The following is a 20,614-nucleotide window of genomic DNA, read 5'->3' on the forward strand; positions in this document are numbered from 1 at the left end:
ATAAGACATCGTTACTGCTTCTACAAGTCCTACGAACGGCACTCCTACGATGTGATTCTTCAATACCTTTCCCAGTCACTTCCTCTATATTACCACCAATTCTACAATTCTCATACCTAAACTCTCCCCACCCATCCTAGGCCATCTCAATCTGTGTTTTCCCGCTTACACATTCAACTCTGAATTCACCATCCGCATGTTTCATAAAGTGTCTCCCCGTCCATCCTGACTCCTCCCGTTTCCCTGTTTGTGTTGTACCTCCACTCTCTCATTTACTTCATTCATAATATTCACCTCCCCATTTGCAAGTGAGCAAATACCTTTCCCTACCCTGCTTTTTTGCTCTTTCATATCACCTCGCACCACCCCAGATCTATTCATTACAGTCATTACCTCTTCTGCCAGTAACAATCTCTCCAGCCGACTCACACCAAAACCATTTAAATACAGCCCGTTTTCTTTATACAATTCCATCCGTCCCTCAAATTTCTTTCACACATTCACAAAATGCACCCCATTCTCCTCACATAACTGCACTAACATATCATTCATAATCTTTGCTCGCCTCCTCAATTCATCACTATCATACCTTGGCAACACACTGACTACCTTTTCTACCACACTGTTATCTTTTACTCTCCTTAATAATCTCCTTATATCCAATCTGGCATTTTCCTTGTTCCATTCCAAATCATTTGTTCCTACTACAATCACCCACTCTTGTGCTCTCTTATTCCTCATGTCCAACGCTTCAATCACTCTCTCCATTCTACCACCAGGAAAACAAACCTTATGCATCTTCTCATTCACCACACCTCTAATAATGGAATCTCCATAGAGAGCCATTCTCGAATCATTCGATATATCTTTCGCATGGCCATCTTTCCTTCTACTCTTTTTCACTCTTCCATGTATGCGTGTAATTCTTTTCATTTCATTTCGCGTGCAGTTCATCTCTTGCCTCATCATTATCGACTCTGCTTTCGTGTCCGCATCCAATATATATTCCTGTCTGACATTTTCATGTAGTTTCATATTATATCTTTGGATATTTTTGGTCGCGCAGCATCTACAGAAGTCCTCACACTGATGTCCTGACGAGGATATCCAAGGGTAATTAACTGACCCATTTTCTTTCTCCTGAGCAACATTCTGATCCTGTAGTGGAAGCTGCTGATCATGTATTTTATGAATGTTTGGCGTAACAGCAGTAGGCCTGGATGTATCCCAAGACATCATCATCATCATCATGGATCTACTGTCTTGATGTGAAGAACTGGCAGAGGGTGAAACTGCAGCTCCACGTAATACGAGTGAGACACCAGGTTCGATATCTTTTATCATACTTTGTGCAACTTGAAAAGTAGATAATTCAGATGACACAGAACAAGGAACTAATATTTGGCTATCTGTACTTAGCCCTAATTCTATGTTATTTGAGTGAGTTTCAATTAACTCAACAGTATTAAGAATAGGCATCGTATTCATTACTGGGACTGGCATTGGATCTGCCTGTGATTCCTCAATTTCTATTATTGTATCTTCACTTTGTTGTGATCCTTTTACCAACACTGAACTCTGTTTAGATGGAAATGAGTCCTGAGTTGGACTAGGATATATATTTGAATTAGAATCAGAAATCTCATTTAATGGATAATCAGACAGTCTAACCTTTCTTCACTTATGAACTACTTTATTGACAGTTGGTATCTTCTAGTGTGTCTAATTCATTTACTTTTGATTACACATTGGCCTTCATGCCTTTACTGTTAGAACCACGAAGATATCTACTCCGAGGTCTTCCTCTTTTCTTCTTAATTACCGGTGGCAATTCTGTGCTGCGTTTTTTCGGTTGCACCTCAGCAAGTAACAAGGCCTGGTTACTTGAGTCATGTTCACTCTTCTCCTGAATATCAATACTGGAAGTATCCCGCTGTGCAACTTCTGTACAGATCTCAACATTCAGACTTTTAGCAGCCCTAAGCAGCGTAGAAAGTTGGTCTTGCGAAATGATCACTTCACCCTTGTACATAAAATCTATTGTCATTTTTAAATCCGTGTATTTTATATCTTTGAGAATAACAACTGGATGTTTACAAGAGTTTTCAAGAAATATGCCATAAAAGAAAGAACTGCAGGCAGATAACACTATTTTATGTGCTTTAAGTCTCTTGCCTTCACATACTAAAGTCACATCTACAAAAGTTTCAGTAAAAAGTAATTCATTAAAAGTAGTTAGTACATTGACATGGTGATTATTCCTTCTTAAACAGATCTGCTGTGCCTCCATCTTCATAATCTAGTAACAATTTTTTTTTTTTTAAGTTAATCAATAATAAGTTGGAAAAATGAAACTAGCACCTAAATTGTTGTCTTTACCAGCAATACAATGGTAGTCATACACGTGCAAATTAGGCCTAACTCGACGCGTATACGAAACTGCAATCAGTGAAAAATGACACCGCATTACTGACTTTGCTCACCACTTTAATGACTTCATTTATCCTAGGAATGTCTGATCACACATATACCATCAATATAATTGAACTTCTGCACAAACTAATAATGTAAACATGGGAATTGAAAATTATCCGACATTCATTATAATAATTTTGAATTGTTTTGCTATTAAAAACGATACTATTCCAGTGAAAAATAATAACAAAAATTATCATTTCAGAATTTTCTGCCGATCAAAATGAATTATATAATGGGGGAAGAAAAAATAAAATTATTTTTCCTCGACTACTCTTAAACCTGAGACTGGTTTTAAAATGAAAATTACTGAATCGAAACATACCACCCCTAAACAAGAAGATCACTACTCGAAAGAGCTCTTACAATTATTTACATACAAATGCAGGCTGAAACTGTGCAGAATTTTCGATCAATATTTTCGTTGTTCGCATGAACTATCATGATATCTGTGACAACTTATTGTAAAATTTCGACGACTGTGTCACGAATGAAAGCGCGCATCTGACACATGGACTCATTTTTGGTTTAAGTGTTCTAAAAATATCTTGTTGGTTTGTCTAATTTTACCACAACAAATGGTCCGATCACAAACAAAATTTAAATGAGTCCACAAATTTTAATATAGATCCTAAATGCCAAATTTTAAATAACACATATGTTAATTGTGTTCTATGGTCAGTTTTGAACGTTCAACGGCAATTGACAATTTATAGTCAACTATATAGTGTTAAAACACTATATAATTGAGTATAACTAGCAAACAATGCTAATAAATTACTACTCTGTTTTATTCAGTTGATAAGACATAAAACAATTTAAATAAGCCAAGAAACTAAGGTTATGCTGACACTTACTGTAACATCCCAAATACGTTTAAACACTCAATAACATATTAAATAATTCCAATGTATTACTTAGTTATAAACTATGACATAAATACAGGCTAGCATTTTACTTCTGATGAACGTGAACAAATAAAACGATCGAAAAGTTTTTAAATGGTGGCGCTATCAGTTATTCTTCTTGATAATTTTTTGCTATTATTATTATTATATAAACAGCATATAATGACAATTTTGAAAAGAAGAATGGCTTATATATTATCATTAAATGCTTAAAGAGTAAACTTGATTATCACATTACAGTTATTATAAACTAAATACCAAACTGTTAAAGAAACGGTAATTTTTAATTTGTACTAATTAATTTTTCTCTAGACCGACTGCAGAAACAAATACATCAAAATAGTTGACTGTGGAGCCTTTTTTGTTAGCTTCCATAATTCTAGACCAACAAAAGAAATACTGTTCAAGGTTCGATTTTAGTCGACTTACGGCGTTTTTTTTATATTTTTTTATTATTTTTTTTTTTACCGCTTCCCAAGTGTGAGTCTTTTACAAACAATCACACTAGTTAGGATCGGGAAACACGAAATGGTGGCAATTGTCTGTCGTTCCCATTGTGAACATATTGACTAAGGGTGCAGACTGGATTTCCCAACCCCTTCCAATCCGAGATAGCTGGCCCAAGATTATCAGTGGTTTTAAACGGGATAGGGAGAAGAGAGTAGGCAGACAACTGCCACCATCTCGTATCCCCTAACCCTAACCCCGATTTGCCTTTGCCATCGCTTAATTCGGGAACCGGTCAAAGGAAAGAATAGAATTTCCTCTAGTCGGTGATTACAATCAAACTTAAAATGATATTTCGTCGGGTGTTCTAACATTGTGGATGCAACCGTCATTTTCACAGGCCTACACAGTTTTTTATTTCAGTATATCATAATCTTAATGAGAATAAATATTTGGCTGGGAAATAACTCAAAAGTAGAGCAGATCATTGTAAATTTATAATAATAATAAAGTTTATTTTTAACTAGAGAAACATGTATTCATATAGTAGAATTTTCATATAAATTTAGTTTATCATGCTTTGCCTGATGATTACCTTGATATAGAAAGCGAGTTGTTGTGGGTTTAGTTTTTGTATTCTGGATAGAACACCCGTAAAACTAACAATTTTTTCAATGCCTTCAATGCACATCCCATGAAACTAACACAAAATAAATGAAACTTTGTTTTGCATTCATTCTTTCATAGATAATGAAAGATGGTTGCAAGATTGTATTCAGAATGTTTGTCTCTGTGCATTTTTAAATTGGATAGAAATGTACCAAAACAGCTCCAAAATGTTTTATATTATCAAATAATGAAATACTTATAAGAAACTATAAGTACCTTAATTTTGGAATGAGCGAATTGTTTTCAATTTTGTATTCGATCAGTTTATTTCTTACAAAGCATCAATAAGATATCTGTACTACAAGAACTAGAGTGCTTGAGGATCTATGATTATTTGATATCCATCATCCTAGAGTGTTTGAGATCTTGGATATCAAAGAATTAGATTGATTCCTTGGTTTAGCAAGGACTCAATCTATGTAATATTCTTGCAGGTATTAAATAAGACAATCTAATGAATTCAGAATTGAATTCATTCGGGAACACATGACCTATCCAAAATTTTTTCGGTGCAAATGAAATTTGTCTAAATAAATATCCGGTGTGAAACAACCCTTTTAGCAACGTAATCAACCTGATGACTGGAAATATTATGGGATATCCTGTTTACAAACTCAATACGGAAATGTCATTGTCCTGAATATTTTTTTCGCATACTATACGAGTGGTTCTCTCCCTAGAATGGTAGCATATAGCTACCCTCCCGCGGCCGTATGGCAGATGGGAACCAGAAGAAGAAGATACGAGTGGTTCATGAAATATCAGCTTTTCTGTTTCTTTGTGACATACTTTTATCACACACGCATAGAACGATAGTAGATTGATAATATAATTAAAATGTATTCTCTTCACCCTGTGGCTTCTCATCCTAAACTATCTCCTTATTGAAGCTTGTAGCAAATCTGTATCTTCGAACTGCTCTTAAAGAGATCTTTTATTGCCCCCCCCCTCTTTTAATTACCAAACTCCTTAATACAATAAAATAACTAAATTTATGTGATTAGAAACACTGTCAGGAACATCTTTGCATTCTCATTTTTTTTTCAAACCATATCGCTAAAGCTCTTGGTGTATGATATAATTCGATATAATTCACACCCACCTGGATGAAATACTTATAATGATATTGAACTGTTAGTTCAGCATTTCCAGCTAGCATTGCATAGGTAACAGAGTACTGTCTGGAATATTAATATTCGGTGTTTATTTTCTCGGGCATTACAATAAGGGATTCTAGTCCAAACTAGTGGAAACATTCCCACACCAGAACAGCTTAATAGATACGATGGTACATCTAAACACACTTCTCCCTGATCTGAAGAGTACTTCGTGATTCATCTATTCATATCACAGCTTTCAAAATCTGTGATATGGAGGGACGTATTGCATAATCACGGCAAGCACACAATCATACACGTCTAGCTGTGTATTGTTTGACAGAGAATTGGCTTGTAAGCAAATTGGTACCCAACTCAATATGGGCGCCTGACAGCTCCTAGATGAAAGAATCTATTGCTGCACAACAGGAATCACAGTTCTCTCATATCTTATGAGATAGGAAACCGTGTTATTTGTCTACATTGATTATATCAATCATCAGTTACACGAGCTTATTGATGACGCTGCTGGAAGTCGGGTAAACCATTTCAATTTTCAGGAAGAAATTGAAATGGAAATAGAAAATCTGGCGAATAAGGTAGCGGGAAACCACGGGTATGTTGTATCTGACTACAATTCCTGGGTGCCTCATATCTTTATTCTATAGTATACAGTACTGTTGCCTTTCAAAAATATGGTGGTATCAGATTTCGTGTACATCAACGAGTTGCATCTCGAAGGCATTGGTGAATTGTTTTCTCTCTAATACTTAAAATTCATGTGCTATTAAGGAAAAAAATTCTTGGTGCACCAGACGCACGCCGCTTCAGAAAAAGATATCCACATTTCCGTGGTATTTCTGCAATGGAAATGCCACACCGATTTTGAATCGACTCAACTTTTTTCTCCAAATGTTATAGCAATATTTTATAAGTTTCTCGCCATCATGCAAGTTGTCAGGAGAACTTGATATTTATCCTTCGGTACAGCCTTACAATGTGACGAAGAATAAACCATGTTTGTATGTTCAATCAGCTCATTCCCACAACTTTGTTTCCACCTTCTTTTCCGGTAGTGATATTGCTCAAGAGATATCGCCAAATATTGCCATTTCGATAATGTTACTACTTTCTCTTAAAAATATTCTCTTCTAGATCTTTTTGATTAGACAACATATATCTCATTCCCTATTATCATCAGTAATTTCCACGACCTGAGGTTTCCTAACATATCTGGAATGGTCGTAAAGTCTGCGATACAAAAAGCATAGCACATGTTCACTTCCAAAAGTATCATGGAATTTTTATTTCTAATCTATCAAACGTTTATTTATTTTCTTTATCACCAGAATGAAATATGCAGCAGAGAACTGCTGTAATATTTTCACTGTACACTTATTCTTAATGACTGTGACCAGAAATTCAAGGATTTATATTATCGTACGCTACTGATGGAAACCACAGGTTCCTTAAAATCCAACAGAACGGAGTCCTTTATAATTAAAAGTAGAGTAACCATGACCCCTCTCATGGATATTTGGATCTCGAATTTTTCTCAGATTTCTTCCAGTGGTTCTACTAATATTTGATTTATTTTCTTCGAGTCATAGTATTGGCACTGCATTTTCAGATACCACTTCTTAGCTTAGCAAGTCATTAGTAGAGTTAGTAAGGATTTCCCCTTATGGTACTTTTCTGTGAAAGGTTACACTACAATAATTTTTTTTTTTTCATTCTGCACCTCTTGATTGACTCATGTGTAACTGCCTAAGCCGTTGGTTTTCAAACCGTGGGGGCACAAACCCCAGGAGGCGCGAGACCCTTTCTGGAGGGGGGGAGGGGGGGAGGACGGAACAATAGTTAATATTATTGTTTATTTTCGAGCACAATTACCGCATGCTCGGTACTCTACCCAGTTATCTCAGTACAATACACTATTAAAACACGATTAAAAAAAAATGTGCTAAAGAACAAGCCTAAGCATCTCATTAAATATTTTTTTTATTTTTCATTAATATGTTAAAGGGAATTTGAAAGTTGTATTTAAATATCTCTGTGCTATCAAAAACCTGTAAGAACATCTTAGGTTTACTAAAATAAAATACATGCTAAGAAAACTATACGTCAATATGTTTTATGAAAAGTTTAGGGTGGTGCAATATTTTTTTTAAAAAAGGGAGCTGTCTATTTCAAAAGTCTGAAAAAAACTGGTGCCTAAGCAATCGAAAAAAAACTGAAAATGTTTAAAATCCAAACATATTAAAAAAATGTAGAATTTTTTTCATTATTTTTTGAATGAGGAGATTCACTATTCATATAATTGCCATTGGTACATACATTAAAATTTCTGTGGTAAAATCGAAATCAGCCAACTGGTTAATTAGTGTCAAATCAAATTCTACTATGGTTATCGCATTCGTCAAGAACAAGACTTAATTTCTAACATTAGAATTATAGGAACTACGTCAGCAAACCACAAATTTTTACAGAATTATATAACCTCTCTCTCTCTCTCTCTCTCTTCGATCTACATGCTGAGGATTTGAATCCTACTGTGTCATCGATATTTGTGAATATCTTTAGGCGACAGGTGGTCATCGTCATTGGGTGCGATATTACTACCATGTAATTACTGGAGGACTGAAGTTGCGTGAAAAGGTTTCATGTTTATTCTCAACAGTAAAGTTCCCAAGATCATCTAACGCAGTGATTTTTATACTGGTTTGGCAAAAACTTATGGGGGGGGGGGGGAGGTCTCCAAAAGCATACAGGCTTTTATAACTTGTATTAGATCTGGTTTCCAATAAATAAATAAAACCATTCAGTGAATTGAAAAAAATACTAATTATTATTAGACTGAATATTTATAGAAAAATCGTACTACTTTACAATTTATAATATTATTATTACATATCACTTTTTTTATTAAAATATTTGCAAGTAACAAACGGTTTGTCATAATTCCTTTCCGATATTTTAATGAAAATTTTCGTATGGGTCTGTGAAAAAAAAATTAGGGTTCCGCAATCTCAAAAAGTTTAAAAAACACTAACCCAAATATTAGCCAAAGCTACAGTACTGTACTAATTTCTAAGTTCATTTGCGGAAATGTTCATTCTTCTTTAAACGAAACACTGCATTGTTATTTATCATTATCATTTGTTTTAGCAGAACTATATAAAATTAAATTTGACTAAATAGGTAGAATTATGCCTGCAAGAAACGAACTGTATATATAAAAATGAAAGCGAAATACGTGAGTTTACAGTAGTCACATTAATTAGTGGACAATAAATTTACGTGACAGGTGGCTATTCGTCTGTTAAAAAAGACTGCCTCCAAGAATCAGTAGTCTAAAGCGTTATGAAAAATTTGACATGCTCTAAATCCTCACTGCTAGTGGATAAATTACACGGACAAAGAACTTCTTGTGCAATCCGCCTACAATGACCTTTTTTTTTTTTTTTATCGCTTATTCGAGTTAAAGGAAACTGCGAATTCAGAAAGGCAGCTGAGACATCAGGGGGAACAAAAGTAAGCCTTAGTATTTTTTTTTTTTTTTTTTTGCTTTGTTTTGTCGGCGATATTGCTAGCAAAGAGTCCTTCCAACTGGCCTTGCACACTAAGCAATCGCTATGAAAACGGCCTAAGTAACAGAAAATTAAATATGATTCAAAGTCACTGTTTTCAAGTTCTTATCTATAATTTTGCTGTTTCTTACAAAATAAGAATAAGAGATTGTTGCTGTAGATGTTTCGGTATGATTTGCAGGAAATGACTAACCACTGCGTGGTTGATAATGGTCAACCTTGAAGCTAGGATTTGGTCCTTTTTTTTTTTTAAATGATGTTTTTGTTACTGTATTATTATTTTTCTCCAATTATTTTTACGTATTGGTACTGTAACACATTAAATAAATAATAACGATTAATATTTCAACACTGTAATAAATAAATACTTAATAGTATTGTTATTTTGTTGTTATTATATTCATTGTATTACATTATGATTTCTTTTGGTTACAACTTTAATATTATCTGCCATCGTTATCTCCTTTTATCATTATTTCTCTATTCTAGGTTGTTGGGTTCTTTTTCCTTCTTTCAATATTGTTCTCTAACACAATTGCTTCATATTTAGTTTTGTATTGAAACAGGTATTGAAAGTGGAGTTGCTTAACATGTCAGTGTCATTGTGCAACTAATTAAAGACTTTTTAAAAAAAAGAGAGGGAAGAATACTTCCTTGTAACCACCAGAAACTAGTTATTTGGAGTATTTATCATGTAAAGGCATCCAGTCCTGCGTTCGTATACGTGTGTTGACGAATCCCATAATGTAACGTATAGTACAGTCGGCCACATAAACTAACTTCTTTACCAATCACATTAGATGCTATCTTTAATGATGATACGATAATCAGAGCTTACAGAGCTTCATAAAATGGTTCCCTTTTAAAATCCATCCTAAAAGATTCCAGAACTCATTTGGAATCCATATATACTTATTAAGTCACTCATGTCACATATTACAAACAAATATTCCCATTACCAGATTACAAAATTACGATAACTGAATTTAGTTATTGGATTTAGATATTTTGCTATGGTTGAATGAGCACACAAGGATTCTAAATGAGTTTTAGAATATTTTAATCAATCTTAAAACGTATTAAAAATGGGATCTCATATCAGGAGGTCATACTTTCGTAAAGGCCTTCCTTCCATTAAAAAGGATGTGAAAATCAACTTTTAGCGTAACGATTGAATGATAATAATGAAAATTAAAATGTAATAATAATAACAGATTAAACGAAAAAAAAAATATTCTGTTTATGATAATGCTGTCATGTAAGATAAGAATAAAAAATATGCTTTCGTTGCGTATGTGCAAAAAAAAAAAAAAAAGTAAGGGACATTATTATGTGACACCTCCAAAGACTCACCGAGGGAGAGTGTGCCAACAGCATCGAACGATTGAATCCCTGAACTACTAACAGCGCTCGAACTTGCTTAACTTTTTGCATGAGCCATTAGTAGGAGAGGCTCTACCAATCGACCAACTCGGGTGATTCTATTCATTCTTTTGCCAAATGTATAATATGATTTTGAAGTCAGTCCATTATATACGATGCTGTTTAATATTTTTATTTATTTTTATTTTTTATCGTAATGGCAAATGCGTGTATTTTAATTTTTCCATTGTGAAACCACAAATGCTCCGTCTCTAGAGCACAGTTCCCGGATTATCCAACCATTAGCCCACCCACGGAATGTACTTAGGTTCATAACCTTTCGTAGGTGGGATTGTCGTAAAACAAGTCAGGAAATCATTGCAGACAATGCGTTTCATAATGACATTTTTTCAGTGACACTATTCATTTTCACAACAATAAAGTCTAGACACGTGTTGTTATAGACAGCGTTTTGTTTCATTTGATTTGTTATCAAAATATTCCAATTGAATCTACAAATTTTGAGTTATCCTAAATAAGATATCACATTAAATTCCATCAAGCCAAGGAAGAATAATCGTTTTGAATCGCTTTGACAATAAAAACAAAATTATAAACAAAAAAAAAAAATCATCTATCCGTCTTGAATCTAGGATTAGTTTAACGAAACTAACAACACTGAATAGCATGTGTTCAGTCTAATAGACATTACATTAAGCAAGCTCATGTTAAACGTTTATGTAAAAAATAAATAAAAGTTTACAAAAATTCTTCGTCCAATATGGTACTTCAAACTGAAATTGTATTCTATGTAAACAGAGTTTTATATTTGATCAAATGGATAGTGTTGTGACCAGTTTTAAACCAATCTCACATTTATTTTATTTATTTATTTATTTTTCATTTCATGCTATGAACTGGGCCCTTTTTATTGCCAAAAAAAAAATTCAAAACTACTAAGTTGTTCTTTCCCACCAACCAGATTGCATGGTTTCGCCGGTAATCCTGTCATACCTGGTATGGGGATTGTTCTCATGGACATCATTGAGTCGTTGAATCAATGCCAAGACGGGTACAAGCAGTTATTTCGGCCTAAGGAGACCCGACACGTTACTAGGTAGGTGATCATAATGTTTTGACTCATAGTTGTATAATAATAGTAATTCTATCAATTTATAAGATGGTAAACACATGTTATTATTTCTTTCTTTCTTTATTTTTTCATTCTCTTGAGCGATCCAATCGTTTTAATAAATCTATAATGCGTTTTCGAAAGGTCTCGTTATAGATGGCGATGTTTATTACAAAAGTTCCTTATATATAATGATGATTGCTTAAAGGCATCCTCTGTGATTATCGTACTAGAAAATAAGAATCTAGTGGGGAATTGTCGTCACATGAACACAAATAATTTTCTGCTACGAGATTATTTTCCTTGTACGAACCATAGCTGGATGATATCAAGATATATTCCTATAATCATCGTTGGTACTTTAGCCTACTTACATGCAGTCTATTATAACAACAATATCATTTATATTATCAGATATTAAGAAGCAGTAGATATCCCTGCGGTTCAGGGATATCAAGGAGTTATTTATATAATATAAAAATAAAGAAAAAGGAGAGTCATCATTGAAACCCGCTTACTACATGGCGCCATTAAAAAGCTGGAGGCCAGTCCTACTGACACATGGGAACAAAACCATACCAACACTTGAATCTAGGATGCTTAAGATACTGCATCAAGGAGAGTGTAACCTAACGGTCACTGTGGCCTAATGAGACATGTTTTTTTGTCTCCTTAAATAGCCTTTTATTATATTTCCATTTGCCACATTCCTATAATCGTTGGTACTTTAGCCTACTATTTCCGCCGTTCGTAGAATCGTGTTCCGAACTCTATAATTATTATATTCATTATTTTAAGTTTCCATTCTTTTTTGACGTTTCCTTGTTTGGTCAACTATTGTTGCTTTTGCTCATTATCCAAGTTTTCCGTTTGCTCTACTCTTCCCTACTCCCCCCCCCTTTTTTTATTTTTATTGTTCCCCAAATACATTTCCGCATAGCAGTATCTCCAGCTGTGAAAGAAATATCTATTGTTTTATTTTGTTAAGGGTTGTATTTGCAACAATTATTCCCCCCCCCCTTCCATCCAGAAAAAAAAAGGGGGGGGGGAGAAAACAACATTTCACTGACACACGATAATTGAGTCATTGTTGTAATAATTTAATAAAAAAATATAATTCAACATTTGCAATTATTTCATGATGAAATGGCTCGTGAAATTATTGTTTTGTTGATCTGGAAATACCTTCAGTTACACCATAACATTATTATTTTTAAACACCTTCAATACTACCTTTCTATGACTTTCATGAAATGGTTTTAAATATAAGAAAGAATGAAACAACTGTAACTAAGTCGGTTTCCAGACACGTTTTATATATTTCCATCTTAATTCTTCGTTTCATTTTCTTTCCTTAGGGAATTTTTCTTATTCTTCGATACCAGTTTTCCAGACAGTCTCGTTTCAAGTTATTTATTATCTGCCTCTTTTTTTTTTTTTTTTTTTTTATTTATGTTTAAATCCTAAGTTTCTTTCGCTTATTTATGTATTTTTTTATTGACGTATATAACATTTACGATTCTGGAAGATTGTGATGGAATAAGTCGAGAACCAGAAGTGTGCCATGTCAATTAGTCTGGCTCCTAAAGCTTTACCACACAGGTTTTTTTTTTTTCAGATTTTTTTTTTTTGTTAGTTTTGGATCCAAAACGCTGTTACCTTCATCTGATTATCGTCAAAATATAATAGGTAAGCGATATGCAAATATCCACTTTACTTGAACACACTTTTGCATTTTTCGTAACACTACGTGACAGCTTTACTGCTAGTCGTTGATTGGTTGTTTAGATTACACCACAGTAACTAAGATTAATGAGATTTTTTATATTTTTTTAATTATTATTTCTTCAACAACTAAAGGATTTCGGAACTATATAGAATCGGCCTTTTGAAGTTTCAGACCTCCAATTCAGCCTTCCCTTGATTTAAGCTCACGCCGTAAACCCCTACACGTCAGCGGGCAGGTATTCGAAACCAAATCTGACGGAACAGGTTGGTTAATGCTTATTCTTCCAAGCGCCCCATGTCTGTATATTGATTGTGTTCTTACGGCCAATTTGAGGGACAAAAAACCCGAATTTCAGAGAAAAAAAGCCCGCCACATCCGTATGAGAATAGTAAACTCACCATTTGATTGAAAATATTCTGATAAAGTTTCCTCACATCATAGACGGGGGGTCCTGAATCTTTCCAACCAAAGGGCTCGTCTAACCCAACTGAGTTAGAGGTTCTAATAATCATTGCATCATATCACTACTCTTCCTTACTTATAATCTGGCCCCCTAGTTTTACTTGCTTCGGCCGTAATTCTAAATAGCCCCCAACGGAAAAGAGAGAGAGAAAGAGGTTATCCATTCGAATTTCAAACGGATTCAGCTGATCTGAATTACCGAAATGACTTGAAGTTATGAGACCAGAGTTTATTATGCCTGTTAATCGCGTGTGTTGTTCAGGCCAGTTTGCATGTTATTACCCAAACTAGTTTCTTGACGGAAAAAAGCCTTCCACCTCCGTAATGAAGCTGGTTAACTTACCTTCAACAGGAAAGGTCTTTGCGCCTTAGATGTTCGAACCCAGGTCTTTTTACCACAAAGTCATCGCAGTTATCGACCGTTCCGATATCTAACGTCCTCCAAAATGTATTATATATCTAAACTAAGTGTGTGTGTTCTCAGGTAGATTTTTTTTTTTTAGAAGAAGAAAAAAAAAACGAATTTAGGAAGCCAAAAATCCTGTCATTTTCTTGTGAAACCAGCTAACTTATCTTTAGCGGAAACCCTAAATATAATCAGGGCTAGGTGTAGATAAGAGTAAGTAGATGAGACATTTGACCCAGATGCCAAATTTAAAGATATACCCAGCTACTTTCACTTCGGAAGGAAGGAACTTTTTTTTACACAATTTAGCTCTGGTCCTAACTATAATATAATACTACTGTGTAATAGTTGAACTGGAGAGGGAAAAGGGGATGATAATGTCCTTCGGTCATTACCAAGCAGTAAGAGATTTATAATTATAATTTATATTATTATATAAATTATGTGTGTAAAAGGCGCTCATGGATAAAAAAATATTATTTTTATTTTTTTAAATCATACATTTAATGTTTTAATGGATTATAATTTGGTTTACATTATTACAAGGGGAGGAAAAAGCAGATCAAGATTTGATTCCGTGGTTTGTTTGAACCTGTTGGCCAATCTCAGGACTGACATTCAAAGAGACTCGATAATTTAAAATTTAAGAAGAGAAAATACACATCCTTAACTATTCATCACGACGAGGCTCGTCAGCTGTACCCCCAGAGGAAAAAATTCCCCGTACGGATATATTTCTCATCATCATCATCATGCGTATCAAGGATTTAGGCCTAGCATGGCCTGTTCCGGCCTTGAAGTCATCGTTGAATCATTTAAGAGGACGTCCTGGTTTTCTTTTTCCTAATGGCTTGTACGTTAAGGCTTGTTTTGGTAATCTTTCTGTTTTCATTCTTTGAACGTGTTCCATCCATTTATGTTTATATTTTTTAATATTTTCTATTACTGGCTCTTGGTTTAATTCTTTCATAATATCTTCGTTTCTTTTGTGATCAAATAGGGTATACTTCGCAGTTTTTCTCATAAACTTCATTTCTGCTGTTGTTAATCTTTGTTTGTCTTTTTGTTTTATTGTATAGAGTCGCTTCCATACAATACGATTGGTAGGGCTAACGTATTGTATACTTTTAGGCTGGTTTGTTTTTGTTTAAATATAGAGTTAATTACACCTGTTATTTTTAAATATTTTGCAATTTTTATGTTTATATCTTTTTCATTTTCATATGTGATCATACATCCTAGGTAGTTAAATGAATTCACATGTTCTAAGATCTTGTTATCTATTACTATTTTAGTTCTTGCTGGATCTTGTCCTTTAAAGGCCATAGTTTTTGATTTTTCTGTTGATATTATCATACCATAATCTTTAGATATCTCATTTAGATCTAAAATAGCTTTCTGTAAGTTATCTTCAGAATTTGTAATTATTATTTGGTCGTCGGCAAAAAGAAGAGTGTTTAAGTTCATTGTAGGAGAAAGTTTAATTCCTTGATGTAAATTTTTATTCCATTTTATTATTATTTCATTTAAGTAGATATTAAAAAGAGTTGCTGAGAGGGGACATCTCTGTCGGACCCCTTGGTTTATCTCTCTCGTATATGATAGCTCGTGATTTAATCTTATTTGTATTTGATTATTTTCATATATACTTGTGATAGCTTTTAGGATATTATTTGGTATTTGTCTTTCTTTTAATATGTTAAATAATATGTTTCTTTTAACTTTGTCAAATGCTTTTTCAAAGTCAATAAATGCAATATGTGTTTCTAAATTATATTCTCTTCTTTTCTCTATTATTAATTTTAGGCAAAAGGCCGGGTCTGCACATGATCGTACTTTTCTAATTCCATTCTGTACTTCTAGAATAAAGTTTTCGGAATATTTCATTAGTTTGTTACTTAAGATTCTGCTATATATTTTGTAACAGGAATTTAGTATACTGATACCTCTATAGTTTTTAGGATCATATCTATTACCTTTCTTAAAGATAGGAATCACAATTGCTTTTTTCCATTCTATTGGGGGGATACCAGTTGAGTAAATTTTATTTAAAAATAATAAGAATCTTTCTTTGAATCTTGTTCCTGCGTATTTATATAGTTCTGAACCTAGCTTATCTTCTCCAGATGATTTTCCGTTTCTTGTTTTTTTTTCAGGCTGATTTCTAATTCTTCTTCAGTTATTTCCTTTTCATTTTCGTTAATTGTTTGCCAGTTGTCTTTTTTAAAATATTTGTCTGTCCACAGTTCTGTGTAGTAATACGGATATATTTCTGTTTAATTGTATGAAGTGTGTATATTTAAACTGACAAGCTCTTGCTGAATTAAAATACCTGAATCTACATCTCAATAGTGATATAGCATTAGCAGTAGCCGCCTTTTCTCTCCCAAGTCTATAAATCCTACCCTTAAAGCGTATACAAATGAACAAACAAAGACCACCTCCACACAACAAGACACAGTACTCGGCATAACGAGATAGTGCTTTAGTTTCGTGTTGTATGAAAGCCCCGTACTGCAGAGACCGGGTGAGTGTAGAAGTAATAACAACCTACACGGTTTCCATGAGATTTCTATTTCGTTCATTTCCCTCTTCTGATTTAATCCCTACAGTATGTGTAGGTATACATCATTTTCTAGTTGAGTTATTTCTTCTTTATAATCCATTCCGAGAACTATACAATGATAAACAACATTGAAAACTTTGTTTATTTAAGTATTATCGTAATTTGTGTTCCAAAGTTGCATTTTTAAGGACTTACGGAATTATGATCATGTTGCGAACGGAAAGGTCTTTGTAGCTTGTAACACATTTTGTGGTCTGGTACAAATAAACCAGGACGTTCTGAGAACTGCCTCGGCTGGGCAAGTGTTGATAAAAAGGGGAGGTTACAAGAATTCTACGAAAATTTTATCAGACTTGTTTACTGTCAAAGTAAATCGAAATCACTAGGAGCTGAATAACCTCCTAATTAGGACATTATGCTGAGAAAAAATTCCCCGAAAAGACCAAAGGGTATAAAAAAAAATAAAAGAAAAAAGAAACTCCCAGTCTTGTTGCTACGGCTCGTGTAAGGCTATTAGAATAGCGAGAATGCACGTGACGAGCTTAACAAAACCCTCCCTTTCGGCTTTAATCTGACAGTCCACCAAGCTCGCATCATCATAACCATGTCTTCAGCCATAAAGGTGAAATTCCTCAGAATCTCTTGTCAGGTGGCAGGCATACACACTTCTTTCTTTCCTTTGCCCCACCCACCCCTTCTCAATTCGTCTCATCTGACCGAAACAGGCGCCACCAACACACACACACACAACGTCGATAGAACCCTTGTTGTCGGCTCGTGCATGTGCAGTCTCCCCTTTCCACTCTTTACCCCCGTCAATTCAAGTGTCGAAATCTTGTTAAATGCAAGCCGCATTCCTAAGAAACTGAGGTCATCTCACGCGCCTTTCAGCGGAAGGCCAGCTATGGAGAGTCACGTCGTGTCATGCGCAAGCGCCAACGGTACCAACATACCAAGAGTAGTTGGTGCTATCGCCCAACGAACCGCCCGAGATGTTATGTTTTAGCGTAAATGTCACAGTGTGTGTGTGTGTGTGGTAGAGGATTCCAGTCACTGATTTCATATATAAAATAATTGCCTGAATTTTAAATAAAAATGTACTAAGCATCCTCTAGACACGAGAGTAAAAATTAATCAACGGACTGAATAAAAATAACCAGATAATTTCGAATACCATGCTTATCTGCATTCCTAGCTTCCTGTCCTCGTAATCTTAAGGATTATTTTTAAATCTACATATCAAACTAGATTATTCTATCAGTTGTAAATACGTCTTTTGCTGAGAAACGTTGAATCTATGTTATATTTATACCTATATACAGAGAATCAAAAACTTATGTACTCAATTCTTCCTACGTGATACATTGTCTATATGGATGTTTGCATTTTATAAGGAAATCTACAGATTATGACGTCAATTAGGCGCCCTCTACATTAACTTCCTTGTATTCATTCATTGATTTATGTTTGTTGATTTCATTCCCTCTACCGGAGGCTTAAAAAGTTTTAAAAGCAAGACAAGCAGTAGAAAACAAACAAAATTATCAGACAATTAGGAGTAAATAATTTTATTAGATTTTTCTCGAATAGGAAACTTTATAAAAATGAAATATCATCCATGTGCTGTTTTCAGCTAGAAATTAGAACCTTGCTGACGATAGATGTCACGCGTTGTTCAAAGGTTATTTCCGGTGAGTGTTCTGGTAGTTATAACTTTATACTCATATGTATAGTGAGTCAGCAGTGCACTTTGTATTCTGATAGTCGACTAGACATTACATTTCCTTCCCTTAACCAGTAGATAATAAAATAAATATGCATCGAAATTAGTCTTTGTTCAAACTTTGACTATATCAGAAAATCGTACTAAAATATTAGTTTAAAAATTTTTTTTAAACCTACCTAAAATCATAAGGGTAATTATAAAAATTATCTCGAAAAGAAATAGGTTATCGATATTTTTTTATTGATACATATTTCTTATCCTACAATTATTTCTTTATTGGATTATTAATCCGTATTATTTTGGTGTATATTCACCTTAACCCTTGTTCATCTTTACATGGTGTAAGTGAAGCACTCCCGTTGTACAAAAGCTACAATCATTGTTTCCATCAATCGATATTTCTGTCTGCACAGACTAAATAACAACACGGAGTATTCGTGCTAAACTATACACCTACTGTTCCTACGTTCTGAAAGCCTCGGCTAGTAACACGTCTATTGTCGATAGTTGCCTACAGTATCTTTCTAAACGGAAAGACCGGACGTATATGAGTGACTAGGTTCCCGGATGTTAGAGTCAGCTTCAACAATGAGAATAGCATGAAAAGTCTCTGTGTAAATTGTAGGTGTAGAACGTATAAAAACTATGAAAAGACATTAAAAAAAAAAAAAAAAAAAACTGGTTGCTGTTACTACTACATCTTCCACACTCACACAAAAACTAAATGATAGTCGATACCTCTCTCTCTCTTTTTTTTTTTTTTTTTCGATTCGTTTTTTTTTTCTTCTTAAGTTTTTATTACTTTATTCAAGACTTAATGCAAATGAATTGTTATTAACCTCTTCCTATCCAAAGTAATGTATAAAGATTATAAATCAGCTAATTACTTGCAATATATTATACGTTTAGTCTACTTTGTTCTATCGTATATATATATATATATATTTTTTTTTTTTTTTAAATCCTGTGAGACATAGTTATGAAGGGTTTTCAGGTTAAGATAACGGTTTAGATTTCACCCTATTGAAAACTTTGGTTTCTCCCTGAATAAACAAACTGACCAAAGAGCACATGTACATCGCTAGACATAGACAATTATACTAACTGATTGGATTAACAGCCATATCAATCATGTTTATAAGAATCAGGTGTCTTGGCTCTAACAATCATCATTAGGCCTAATATATATAAAGATGGTGTTATTATTTATTTCATTTTATTTATTTATTTTTTCAAATCTACAGAGCTAATGAGGTCTGCTACTGATCGAGCAGTCGATTGATAAATAAATCTCTACATCCTCTTAGAAAAATATGCTATCAAAATACTGTGATTATTTTTAATATATTTGTATATTATTATAATTACGGCTATTATAGCCTGCTTTTGTTTAGGAGTGTCCCTTATTTAAATACATTGGCTATCAATACTCAAGAGGGGTATATATATTTAGGGCATTATTGGTGAGTATAGACGGCAATTAAGGTAGAATAAAAGAGGTGGAAAAATTTGGTACATACCTTTTTGGTTCTACGATATGTCTTCCACTTCCATGATCTCGCTGAAGGTTGTTTACAAACGGGGGGCGAGAAGAGGGAGGGAGCGTGGGGGTGTGTTTGGACGCTGGAAAATAAGACATTTTCCCGCGTCTAAACGCTCCCCCACCCCCGTTTGTAAACAACCTTCAGCGAGATCATGGAAGTGGAAGACATATCGTAGAACCAAAAAGGTATGTACCAAATTTTTCCACCCCTTTTATTCTACCTTAATTGCCTTCTATACTTATCAATAATGCCCTAAATATATATACCCCTCTTGAGTATTGATAGCCAATGTATTTAAATAAGGGACACTCCTAAACAAAAGCAGGCTATAATAGCCGTAATTATAATAATAGTGTTTAAGAGGAGTAACATGGGATTTTTCCCAGAGACTATACTTAATATTTGTATATATTTAATAAAATAAAATTCGTATATATTTTTAATATAAATATTTTAAACTACACACACACAAGATTGCAAAGTCTATAACATTACAAACTT

Source organism: Typopeltis vanoorti, chromosome 21, assembly GCF_054136105.1.
Source record: "Typopeltis vanoorti isolate ZY-2024b chromosome 21, IOZ_Tvanoo_1.0, whole genome shotgun sequence".
In the NCBI taxonomy this organism is placed as follows: Eukaryota; Metazoa; Arthropoda; class Arachnida; order Uropygi; family Thelyphonidae; genus Typopeltis; species Typopeltis vanoorti.